This window comes from Rhineura floridana, chromosome 3 (genome assembly GCF_030035675.1).
Source record: "Rhineura floridana isolate rRhiFlo1 chromosome 3, rRhiFlo1.hap2, whole genome shotgun sequence".
In the NCBI taxonomy this organism is placed as follows: Eukaryota; Metazoa; Chordata; class Lepidosauria; order Squamata; family Rhineuridae; genus Rhineura; species Rhineura floridana.
In genome coordinates, this window is record NC_084482.1 from 223,695,489 (window position 1) to 223,708,239 (window position 12,751).

Consider the following 12,751-nt stretch of genomic DNA (forward strand, 5'->3'; position numbering starts at 1 on the left):
TGTAAGGTATCAATTGCTTGCCACGATGTCTGTATCAAGATCAATGCTCAATAAAGAGGTCATCTGGAAGTGACTTATCACTGTTTCTGTCTTTGAAAACGTACAAAGATCTGATAGGTTGCTGAATTTCATAGTGGATTTGATCCTCTTTTATCATCTAAAAGCTGCAATTGGACAACATTTGTTGATTTAATATGCAGCCATTGGAGAGACTGATCAGGTGGGCTGTTACGGCCTTTTGCACTTGCAAATTAGCTATAGGCCTGTGTCTGTTCACAGAAGTTTAAAGAAAAGTATATGCTTGTTCTGTACGTTAAAGTTATGTTATTGTCCTTTCCTACTATCTTTTACACTGAGAAAGGGGCCTCACCAGGGATAGCATCTGAAAAGGCAGGCTAAGCATTCAGTGGTGCCCCAGCACTGATGCACCCCCCAAGCTCCCCCCCCCCCAACAGCAACAGAGGACATGGATTTAGTAGGAAAAAGCTTTGGGGATAGGTGGAGCTCAGGAAGACAACAGCAAGTGAAGAAGTAACCTCCCCCCCCCCAAAAAAATGACTTACTGTTTAAAGCTGGTAGAGGGAGGCTTGTTGAAGAGGTGTGGATGAAACAAAGCTCTTGTGGCCGAGATGACCCCGCCAATGAGGTGGTCTCCTGGCCTGTAATAGTTGAATGGATCTATTTCATCCCTCTCCAGAGTCAAGGGGCATTTCGCCTTCAGCATCCCACAGTCTGCATAAGGCAGCAGCAGCAGCAGCAGCAGAAGGACCATCCTGTGTCTGCCTGGAACGGCCTCCTCCCTTGTGACCGCTCCTCTAAGCTGATTGAAAGAGTCATCAACACCAAACCATTTTGCAAGCTTCAGTGGCTTTCCTTATATTTATGGAGCCCAGTCAAAGCTCCACACTTGGAGAGAATGGTAGTAAGTCAATCTCACACCACCATCGTCCTCCTCACCTGCCCAAAATCTCTCCCGAAGCTCTCAATGGCAAAGGAGGCATTTATGCTCCAGTCCTTCCCAGCTCAGATGCGAGAAGTCACCTATTGTTGCTCTCAGTCCTGATGTTTATTTTAGTGGACTCAAAGGCCGTCTTTCGACAAATTCCCTGGAGCTTTGGTGAGAAGATAATGGGAAAAAATCACTATGATTTTATTAATTATAAGGGGAAGAAGCATTGCCTCTGCAACACCCTTAACTCTTTACGTGGCTCCATGCGCAGGTGCAAGGCTGGAGAAAAACAGGTTTGCAAAAACTCCCAGGTGTTGCTTGAAACTCTGAGTTGGAGAACTGAGGGGGAAGCTGAACATGTCTAAACTTAGTGAATAAACACATTCACAAGTCAACATCAGGATATCCTATTGATACAGTGATGGAGATCCTTCAGGCTGCAGGCCAAATTAGGCCCGCCGGACAGGGCCAGTGCCAGAGGGCAGCCAGGATGGGTCCTGGCCAAGGGCCCCTGGATCCCTAGGGGCTCTTGAAGGGGCCCTCCTTAAGGTGGGTGGGTAGTACTCCCTGCCACGATCCACGGTGTGGATCGCGGAAGGGAACGCTACCCACCCACACTAAGGAGGGGCCCTTCAGGGGGAAGTAGGTGGGGTGTGCATGTGTGCATGTGCCGGGGCCCGGGGCAGGCTGGAGCCCAAGGGCCCCAGCATGCCTGGCGCCAGCCCTGACCTTTCAGTTTGACCCTCAGGGCTGTTTTGATCAAGCCACGCCCACCTGCCCTCCATCCAGTGTCAGATGTGGGTCAGGTAATGACACAGCTGATCCAAAGTGGGTTTTGCAGGCACTGTCTACGAGCTGATGGGTGACACTTGCAAACACCTGTCCACAGTGTTTTACGAGCATCAGCGATCGCCTGATTATTACGGGTTGGGCAGTTTGTGGATGGAGGTCTGCAAAACCCGGTGATCAGCTCATTGTTGGGGCTCACACAGTTCTATGCATGATGCAAAAACAGGTTATGTGATGTCACTGTGATGTCAGATGACTGATAGGTTGGCAGATCCATTTTCCCACCCCATTTTACGATCTAGCCGAACTGTTATGGGCAACAGCACTGGCTGTAGCAGAGGCCTCATTAGTTCTCATGGTAAGTGCCGCCCCCGAACAAAGAGAGAACTGATGAAGAAAAACAATCTTCCTTTGGGCTCACTGAGAGTGCAGGGTCCTGTCTGTCTGTCACAAAGAGCGGCTTCACCAAGCCTTGCTCACTGCTGCCTTTGCACAGTGGAAGAACAGGCACAAGTTCCCCTCTGCCACATGGATGAACAGAGGGGCAAAGGGGGCAAGCTGCCCAGCAGCCCCACCTGTCTGGGCCCCCCAACCTATTGCTTCATATTAGTGACATAGGAAGCTGCCTTTATGCTAAGTCAGATCCATTGGTACATTTATTCATTCATTTATTGCATTTGTATACCGCCCCGTAGCCGAAGCTCACTAGGCGGTTTACAACAGTTAAAAACATTAAAAACAAATATACAAATTTAAAAACACATTTTAAAAAAGCCATTTAAAAACACATGCTGAAATGCCTGGGAGAAGAGGAAAGGCTTGACCTGGGCCCGAAAAGATAACAGGGTTGGCGCCAGGCGCATCTCATCAACAGAATTCATTCCATACTTTGGGGGCCACCACTGAGAAGGCCCTCTTCCTTGTTGCCAGACTCCCAGCTTCCCTCGGAGGAGGCATCTGCAAGAGGGCCTTTGATGTTGAACGTAGAGTATGGGTAGGTTCATGTTGGGAGAGGCGTTCCATCAGGTATTGTGGTCCCAAGCAGTGTAAGGCTTCATAGGTTAAAACCAGCACCTTGAATTGAGCTTGCAAACATACAGGCAGCCAATGCAAGCGGGCCAGAATTGGTTTTATAAGTTTGAACCCTCTGGTCCCTGTTACCAATCTGGCTGCTGCATTTTGCACAAGCTGCAGCTTCTGAACTATCTTCAAAGGCAGCCCCATGTAGAGCACATTGCAGTAATCTAACTTGGAGGTTACCAGAGCATGGACAACTGAAGCCAGGTTATCCCTGGGGCATAGCTGGGCTACTGACTAGACTTGGTAGATGTTTAGCTCAGTATTGTGTATACTGTCTGGGAGCAGCAAGAGTCTCTCCCAGCCCTACCTGGAGGTGCCAGGGATTGAACCTGGGGCCTTCTGCATGCAAGGAAGATGCTCTGCCACTAGCATACAGCCCTTCCTCTTATAATGATAGCACTCTTCGAGTACATGAAAGGTTGTCACATAGAGGAGGGCCAGGATCTCTTCTTGATCATCCCAGAGTGCAGGACACAATAATGGGCTCAAGTTGCAGGAAGCCAGATTTCGACTGGACATCAGGAAAAACTTCCTAACTGTTAGAGCCATACAACAATGGGACCAATGACCTGGAGAGGTAGTGGGCTCTCCAACACTGGAGGCCTTCAAGAGGCAGCTGGACAGCCCTCTGTTGGGAATGCTTTGATTTGGATTCCTGCATTGAGCAGGGGGTTGGACTCAATGGCCTTGTAGGCCCCTTCCAACTCTGCTATTCTATGATTCTATGAATGTCTAAGGCTCAATGGGCCAACAAGCTTGCATGGGCAGGAACTCTCCTGGTGAATACCTGCAGGGGCTACATGCTCCCTGCCCTATTTTCTGCTCCATAGGGTTTTCATGAGGCTGAGAGGCAGTGACCCATAGCCCAACGCTAACAGCACCACTGGTTTTGTTCCTAGGGTTCAAGCCATATAGGTCTATGAAGGTCAGCACCAGCAACTTGAATTGGTCTCAGAAACCAACTGACAACCTGCAACGGTATTTCAATTTTGGTGAGAGATGTTCTCAGTGAGCTGTCCTAGTTAAAGGTTTTGCAGCCATATTCTGTACTAGCTGCAGTTTCCAACCTGTCTTCAAGGGTGGCCCCACATAGAACACATTGCTGTAGTCCAGGGGTGGGGACCTTTTTCATCGGGAAGGCCAGATGACATCATGGGTAAACTTCCAGCGACCACAGACCAATGACAGGTATGGCAAAAACACACACGCACAACTTTCTGTACCCCATCCAGGCACGCCGGAGGTATTTATTTATTTATTATTTGATTTATATCCCGCCCTTCCTCCCAGCAGTTTTTAAAACGGTTCAGGTGATGTGCTCTGAGGTGTTTCAGAGCAGGGGGAAAAATGTGTTATCAATAATAGACACAAAGGCAGATTTCCAGATACCAGTTTTAGCAGGCTTATTTCTGCAGCTCAAAAGAAGCCAAGGCAACCGTGGTTCTTTGCAAGGTGTGACTGTATTTACAATCATGCCTCAATTGCATATTGTTTGCTAGAAGATAAGGCTACAAACCTAGTCAGGGGGACGCCCATAGCTGCATAAAGACTAGTGCAGTTGGTCAGGTATCCATAGTGGGAGCAGACTGTAACAAAGCCATACATGTAAACGTTAAGTCTAAAAGCCCTGTGGCCATTGCGATTATTATGCCTTCACGGTAATCATTTGTGATTTATGTGAGAGAGTTACGTCTAAGGAGCTACATTCCCAGGACGAGAATGTGAGCTTCATTACTGCTGTGTTGGACATCAGTTGACAACATTGTTGACAATTGAGTGCATCAGGGATTGCATGTAATTACAGAGGAAGTTCACGTGACTGATTGCATGGACTGATGCTTCTGGTAAAAAAAATATTCAAGCGTTAACGCAAAGTGAGATTACATCTTGTGGTTTTGTTTTATTTATTTATTTAAAACCCTAGAAGCAAACTTTTAGCTTGCACTACATTCTTCTCCAGGGTTAAGTTATGAACTAAAACATCAAACTTGCTGGAGAGTCAGGCTGATGGTCACCTAGCTGCAGAGGTTTACTGTCCATTAGTGTCACCATGAAGATAGCCTATGCTGGATGCAAATGCATCATGATGGCATCATGCGTGATGTCACAAACAGGATGAGAGACAGTTAACAGTCAGGCGCAGACATAGTGTTCTCCACATGGATCTTTATGGCAGGTTGTAAAAAAGATAAAATTGTTCTGGGGTCTATGTTAACGTTTACGATGGGGCAAAGGTTTGGGAATGACTTGCAGAGGAGGTTCACACGGTCCTTACCATTGCAAATTGCAGCCATTTCTACTTAAAAACTTATTTGCATGAATAAAAAAGGCAGAAGAGAAGGCCCCTGTTGTGGAATTTTCTCCTTAATGGAGTCCTTGTCCAGGAAACGACATTGAGGTAGGTTGAAGCTTACAGCTGTTTATTATACTCACAATTGCAAGGAGTCCCGGCCAGCATGTGCTATGGTGGGACACTGCTTCCTTCCCCAAATTGAGGGTCTTTTATAGGTTTTTACAATGTACAGTCATGTGTCCCAAGGTACCCAATAAGGGTCTTTACCTGTTTCCCGCTTCCACCTGGCTCTGTGATTCGCCAGGTAATTCTCCATTACAGGGAAGTAAGAACGCACAGACTCATCTTTTGTCTGCCCAGTCCTGTTGCAACATCCGTCCCCTTCCATCTTATCTACATACCAATAACGACCCTCAGAGGTGGAATTTCCAAGCCATCCCTGTAGCCGCTGCTTGAATTGGGTGAATTGAGGAAATGTGGGTCTCAATGACACAAATACCTTCCATGAGGGATGATACTCCCCGCAAGGCATGTTGGAATGTATGAGGTTCAACTCCAACTTGGTGGGTTGAGGCTGCATGGGGTTAATAAGGGTAGCTAGAGAGAGCTAGACCTCTTGCTGGTTGAGGCTATCCCTATCCCTTTGATCCTGCCGTCTCTTCCCTTCCTGCTAGACTGATAAGCAGCAGGATGTTTGATCCCAGTTCCTTCCCGCCCTTCTCTGTTGTTTCTCTTTCTCTGGAGAGGGGAGCAGACATCTTCTCTTTGTCTCTCCTCTCAACCAGGATGAGAGCTGCACTGGGACCAGTGCAGACTGCTCCAACATAGCTAATTAAGCTAGATATAGAACTCTTTCCTATCAAGCATGTACTTCCAGAATAAAGTAGTTGTTTCTTATTTTAAAGCTTACTCTGTCTGACTAATTTGCAGGGAAGGTAGAATCTTAGCAAAGATTCATACACACACACTAAGGTCGCTCAATACTCTCCGTTCTGCAGCGCTTACACAACTTTGCTATGCATCTCAATAGAGAGATATTCTGACAAGACAGGAGAGTCAGGAATGGCTGAGAGGAAAATATTCAGCCTATAGGAAAATGTTACCTGGCCTCTCTTGAAGCTCTGCAGGGAAGAAGAGCAATTTGTACAGGATCTCATTCTTAAACCCGCAACAAAAAGGGTGTGTGTGTGTGTCGGTGTGACTAACATGAATTGGCCTCTACACTAGTGATTGGAGGGGCCGTATTATCAATCTCATCATTACGAAGCAGATAAAATCATACTATTCATAATAGTTTACTTGCTCGACCCATTAATACCTTTAATTTATAAGTAATTTTTTCTGCTACCACCAATTGACAATTTTTGTGTGTGTCAACAATCAGCTGCCACTCTGGTAAGATCTCTCCAAAACCTGGCCAAAGTTGAGGGAAGTCTCCTCGACTTCATTCGAATGACAGCTCCTGAGACACAAATTCTGCCAATCCAGGGATTCCTTCAGACTGGGGAATGTAAAATTATAATAAAAATGCCTTACAAAATATCAGCAGAAAATACACTAACGGACACTGACTGAGTGCTCACCCTGCCCTCTCTCCAAATGTTCAGTTGCACAGTGGATTTGATTCTGTTTCCTATAGAACAGATGTAATTCAAACATGGTTGTTATGTGCCTTCAAGCTGATCATGATGTATGGCAACCCTATGAATTCAGCGACCTCCAAGAGCATCTGTCATGAACCACCCTGTTCAGATCTTGTAAGTTCACCTCTGTGGCTTCCTTGATGGAATCAATCCATCTCTTGTTTGGCCTTCCTCTTTTTCTACTCCCTTCTGTTTTTCCCAACATGATTGTCTTTTCTAGCGAATCATGTCTTCTCATGATGTGTCCAAAGTATGATAACCTCAGTTTCATCATTTTAGCTTCTAGTGATTGTTCTGGTTTAATTTGTTCTAGCACCCAATTATTTGTCATTTTCGCAGTCCATGGTATCCACAACTCTCCTCCAATACCACATTTCAAATGAGATGATATTTCTGTTCAATGACTTTTGCTACCTTTATATTAGGCAGGGGACAGAGGGGGAAGCTGTGTGCTGTCATTTATGTTTAGATCGCCCGAGTAAGAGCCACCTTAGCTACAGCCAGTGCTTAAGGAAAGAGGCTTTTCTTTTTGGTGGGAATGATGCTTCTCCTTCTTCTTCTTCCTGTTGTTATATGCCTTCAAGTCGATTATGACTTATGGCGACCCTATGAATGATGCAGAATCTCCTAATTAGCCAGTTGTACGTGATCTTGCCTGGATTAGATGCTTTCTCTGTGTTCACAGAAGGGTCAAGTAGGGGGAGTATTTTGCTAGGGATGACCACCAGTGGAGACTAGAAAATAGGAGACGTCCCTTGCAATTTGGAGATTCTTCAATGCACCCAGCACATCAATCCATCTTTACTTACAAATGCATCCTGGTGTTTTGCAGGGGTAGGTAGGAAGGTGAGTAGGTTTGTGTGTAAAAGTCGAATAGTTCTTTATTAAATATCTGACTCCACTAATGAGGAAGTCCCCTGACTCCTGGCACATATTATTTCAATTATTTGTTTTATTTAAAGCATTTTGGCCAAAAAAAAAAAAAAAGTCTCCCAATGCAGCTTAACAAATGTAATTGCTAAGGAATTCCCTGTCCTCTAGGTTACAATTTAAAAAAAGATGCAATGTGAAAGGAAAAAGTGCTAAGGAGGGAGGAGGAAAGGTTTAATTTAGCTAAGAAGTATTTGGGCATGAGCTGCTGCCCTAGGAATGAAGCCTGTTCCCCCTCCCTCTGATGCAAATCCTGGCATTTACTTGCCTGCAGGAAATTGTGTGTCTTGGGTGCCACCCTCGCCTCCTGCCTGCAGGTAGGATAATTCACTGCGTTGTTGTGTGCAACAGTCAGGGATGATGGGAGCTCTTGTGAAAACGATGCTTGAATTCCCCAATTATCCAACCGTATGAGATCCTACCTGGTTTAGAAGCTGTCTCGGTGATGCTGAAATCCCCAACTATTATTCAAAAGGCAAATCATCCACCTGCATATAATTACCTACCCGTCAAGTCTGGTTAAGGGGGGCTGGGAAAAGATGTATGGATGTTGTTCAAAAAACTTTTTGAGAGATATGATCCCGCTGATGAGGAAATCTACAGGCCAGTAGAAATTGAGCACTTCGCTTTTCCCCCTGTCCAGATTCAAGGGGCATTTTGTCTCCAGGCTCCCAGAGACTCCAGAGCATCAGCAGCAGAAGTCGCAACAGAAGCAAGAGGGAGATCATTGAGGTTGTGCCTCCTGCACCTGTCTTGCATGTGCTCCTCTCCAGAGCTTGGAAAAGTTACTTTTTTGAACTCCAACTCCCATAAGCCCCAGGGCTGATGGGAGTTGTAGTTCAAAAAGTAACTTTTCCAAGCTCTGATCCTCTCCCCCCCAAGGCCAGCTAACCAGAAGAAGCCAAAAACTCTTGTAAGATCAATGCTGCAGCATCTTTACCAATATGGGTGGTTTTTAGCCATGGCTTCAGAATAGGATTGGTCTTAAACAAATGCTCCTATGCCTACAAGATTATAGTGATTCCCAATCTCTGCAAATTAACTATACAAAATCTAAAATAATGGTGTGTGGGAAATATAGTAAATCTAAAACCACCTGGCATTTAAAGGGCCACATTATAGAACAGGTTTCCACCTTCAAATATCTGGGAATATACATTAATAATAAATTGTCTTGGTCCCATCATTTAGCTCATATTAAAGTACAAGCACTCATGGCCCTCGGCCTACTGAAAATAATTTTCTACTCTAAGGGAGGTCAATTGCTGAGACCTATGTCCAAACTTTATATAACAAAAATTCTCCCTACTATTATGTATGGTTATGAGATTTGGGGCCCTTCATTGCGTTTAGCCCTTGAGTCAATTCAAAATACTTTTTACAAGCAAATTTTAGGCTTACCTAAGGGCACCCCGGCGGCCAACGTGAGAGCTGAACTCAATTCGCCCTCCTTAATGGCCAGGATTGATTTAGCGTTTTTACGCTTTTGGAAGAAACTTTCTGCAGATGATTCACCTTCCCTGGCTAAATTATGTTGGGAGGACCAGATGGAAAATGGGGGCTGGGCGAAGAATTTCTCTGCCCTAGGCGCACAGTATCTCCTAACACCTAACCTGCTCAGAAACCTTAATTCAAAGGCACTGCGAAATCAGATTTATGATTACGATGCGCAACAAGATAGAGCAGTGATTGCTACTTCGCCTTTTTCCAGATGGTTCCCTCATATTAAACCCAACGATGCATGGCCCATTTATCTGGATATATTGACGAGGGCTCCTCTTCGAAGAGCCTATACTGAACTGAGATTTCAGGTGATGCCTTCAGCGTATTTACAAGGTAGATATTTTGGTATCCCACACGCTGAACGGTTATGTATAGCAGGGTGTAAGGTGCCAGAAGATTTGATGCACTATATGTTAGATTGTCCATTGTTCCTTCTCCCGAGAGCAAAATTTTTACTTCCAATGTTCTATATGAATAATGATCTCAGTGGGTCCCAGAAAGTGATTTTTTTATTATCATCTGTACAGCCACACATAGTAATTTCCACTGCTAATTTTGCTTTGGCAGCAAAGAAGCTCAGAGCTAGTTATGTCAAAAATAGTTGTTGTAAATAATGCCTAAATTTTGCTTATTTTAATCTTGAGTTGTTAGTTTTCTGTTTTATGTATACATGCTTGTAATACTTTTGTAACAGCCAATGGCTATATACAGATTATTAATAAGCAAACAAACATTAAACTTAATGCAGCATACACAAGCAAATCCCCTCCTTGAGCCTGCTCTGCATCTTGACTTAGTCTGTCTCTAACTCAGGAGCAATTTTTGCACCGCCACCCCCACCGGCACAGTGCAATAAATAACTTCATGCTGCCCTTGATTCTGATGTTTGGGTAACCTCCAGAAATAGCTCTTGAGCTTTAGCAAGAATAAGGGTTAAATCATCATCATTTTGATAATTATAAATTAGTTATAAATTATACAGTTATTGCATGACAGTTGCAAAAGTGGAGAAAAACATGTTTGTGAGAAATCACAGTTGCAGCTCCAAAGTTTGACATAAGCAACAGAAAGCGATGAACTCTCTCCCTCTCTTTCTCCAAGCAGCCTCCCTTAGGGTTGCCAGGCTCAGGGCCTGAGAATGATTCTGTATCTTAAGAGAAGAGAAAACTCAGCCAAGTGCAGGTTTTCTTACAACATTGTAATGGGAAAAAAACAAAAAGTGAAATTCTCCCTTCCCCCTGCATAACTTTTAAAGATACAGAAGACCTTTTGGTTGCCAGGGCCAGCCTCCAAGAGGTCTTCTGTGGAGATCCAAGCCAGCATCTTGAATTGTTATTGTTGTGTGCCCTCAAGTCGATTATGACTTATGGCAATCCTATGAATCAGCAACCTCCAGTAACATCTGTCATGAATCACCCTGTTCAGATCTTGTAAGTTCAGGTCTGTGGCTTCCTTTATGGAATCAATCCATCTCTTGTTTGGCCTTCCTCTTTTTCTACTCCCTGCTGTTTTCCCCAGCATTATTGTCTTTTCTAGTGAATCCTGTCTTCTCATGATGTGTCCAAAGTATTTATCATTTTAGCTTCTAGTGACAGTTCTGGTTTAATTTGTTCTAACACCAAATTATGTGTCTTTTTCACAGTCCATGGTACCCCCAAAGCTCTCCTCCAACACCACATTTCAAATGAGTTGATTTTTCTCTTTTCTGCTTTTTTCACTGTCCAACTTTCACATCCATACATAGAGATTGGGAATACCATGGTCCGTATGATCCTGACTTTAGTGTTCAGTGATAAATGTCTGCATTTGAGGACCTTTTCTCATTCTCTCATATCTGCCCTCCCCAATCCTAGCCTTCTTCTGATTTCTTGACAATTGTCACAATTTTGGTTAATGACTGTGCCAAGGTATTGATAATCCTTGACAAGTTCTATGTCCTCATTGTCAACTGTAAAACTACATAAATCTTCTGTTGTCATTACTTTAGTCTTTTTGACATTCAGCTGTAGTCCTGCTTTTGTGCTTTCCTCTTGAACTTTCATCAGCATTTGTTTCAAATCATTACAGGTTTCTACTAGTAGTATGGTATCGTCTGCATATCTTAAATTATAGATATTTCTCCCTCCAGTTTTCACATCTCCTTCATCTTGGTCCAATCCTACTTTTGTATGATATATTCTGTTTATAGATTAAACAAATAAGGTGATAAAATACACTCATCTCACCCCCTTTCCGTTGGGGAACCAATTGGTTTCTTCATATTCTGTTTTTACAGTAGCTTCTTGTCCAGAGTATAGGTTGCACATTAGGACAATCAGATGCTGTGGCACCCCCATTTCTTTTAAAGTATTCCATAGTTTTTCATGCAACACAATATAGTGCTGGAAGATGAGACCCCCCAGGTCAGCAGGCACTCGTGATCTGAACAGGGTGGTTTATAACAGATACTATTGGAGGTCACTGACTCAGAGGATCACCATAAGTTGTAATTGACTTGAAGACACATAACAACAGTTTTCATCTCCTTTATTGATGCAAATCAGGGCGCAGTGCCTACTGTCTGTGATCTAATCTGGCAGGATTGTTTGTAACTTGTCTTGTCACAGGTGGCTCCCACAACCGTCTTGACATCAGTGAAAAAGCTCCGTCTTCATGGTGTGTAGGCTTTTGCCTCAACATCAAAGATAGCAGCCCACCACGTTAGGTGTTTTGTAACCGAACTGGTGCTGCAATTTAGGGAAGTCTTTTTGTATTTTCTATATATTGTCAGAGTTTTGAGTTTACAATTTAAAATTTTATACTTGCATTAAAATATTGACGATGGTTAGCTGCAGGAGTATCTGAATGCCTTGAGTTTTTCCTAAGTGCGTACCTGTGCCTATCAATTAGCATATGCAACTTCTATGCAAATTTGTGCCCCCTTTTCCTTGGCAATGCACAACTGGCCAGAGAAGCCAAGCATAAGGTTGCAGTTCACAGAATGAACAACCACAAACCCAAGGCCAGAGCCCAGACTCTGAGCTTTCTTTTATTTATTTATTTATTTATTTCATTAAACGTATAGACCGCCCCATAGCCGAAGCTCTTCACAAGACACGATTTCTTTTTAATGTAATTGCCAGGCTTCCTGGAAAGAAAGTTATGAAGATGCTGCATTGCTGTTTGATTGCTCTCTCTTCCTCCTCTTTGAACTGACTCTGCTTTTTCTCCTAGGTAGAAGATGCCCCCTTAAACATGACATAACAACATAAGACCCTGCTGGATCAGGCCAATGGCCCATCGAGGCCAACTTCCTTTTCTCACAGAGGCTAACCAGTTGCCCATGGGAAACCCACAAACAGGACCTGTGTGTAAAGAGCATGCTTCCCTCCTGCAGTTTCCAGCAACTGGTATTTGGAAGCATACTGCCTCTGACTATGGAGCATAGCCAACATGGCTAGTAGCCCGCGATAGCCTTTTCCTCCATGAATTTGTCTAATCCTCTTTTAAATCCATCCAAGTTGGTGGCCATCACTGCTTCTTGTGGGAGCCAGTTCCATAGTTTAACAACAACATAATAAATAA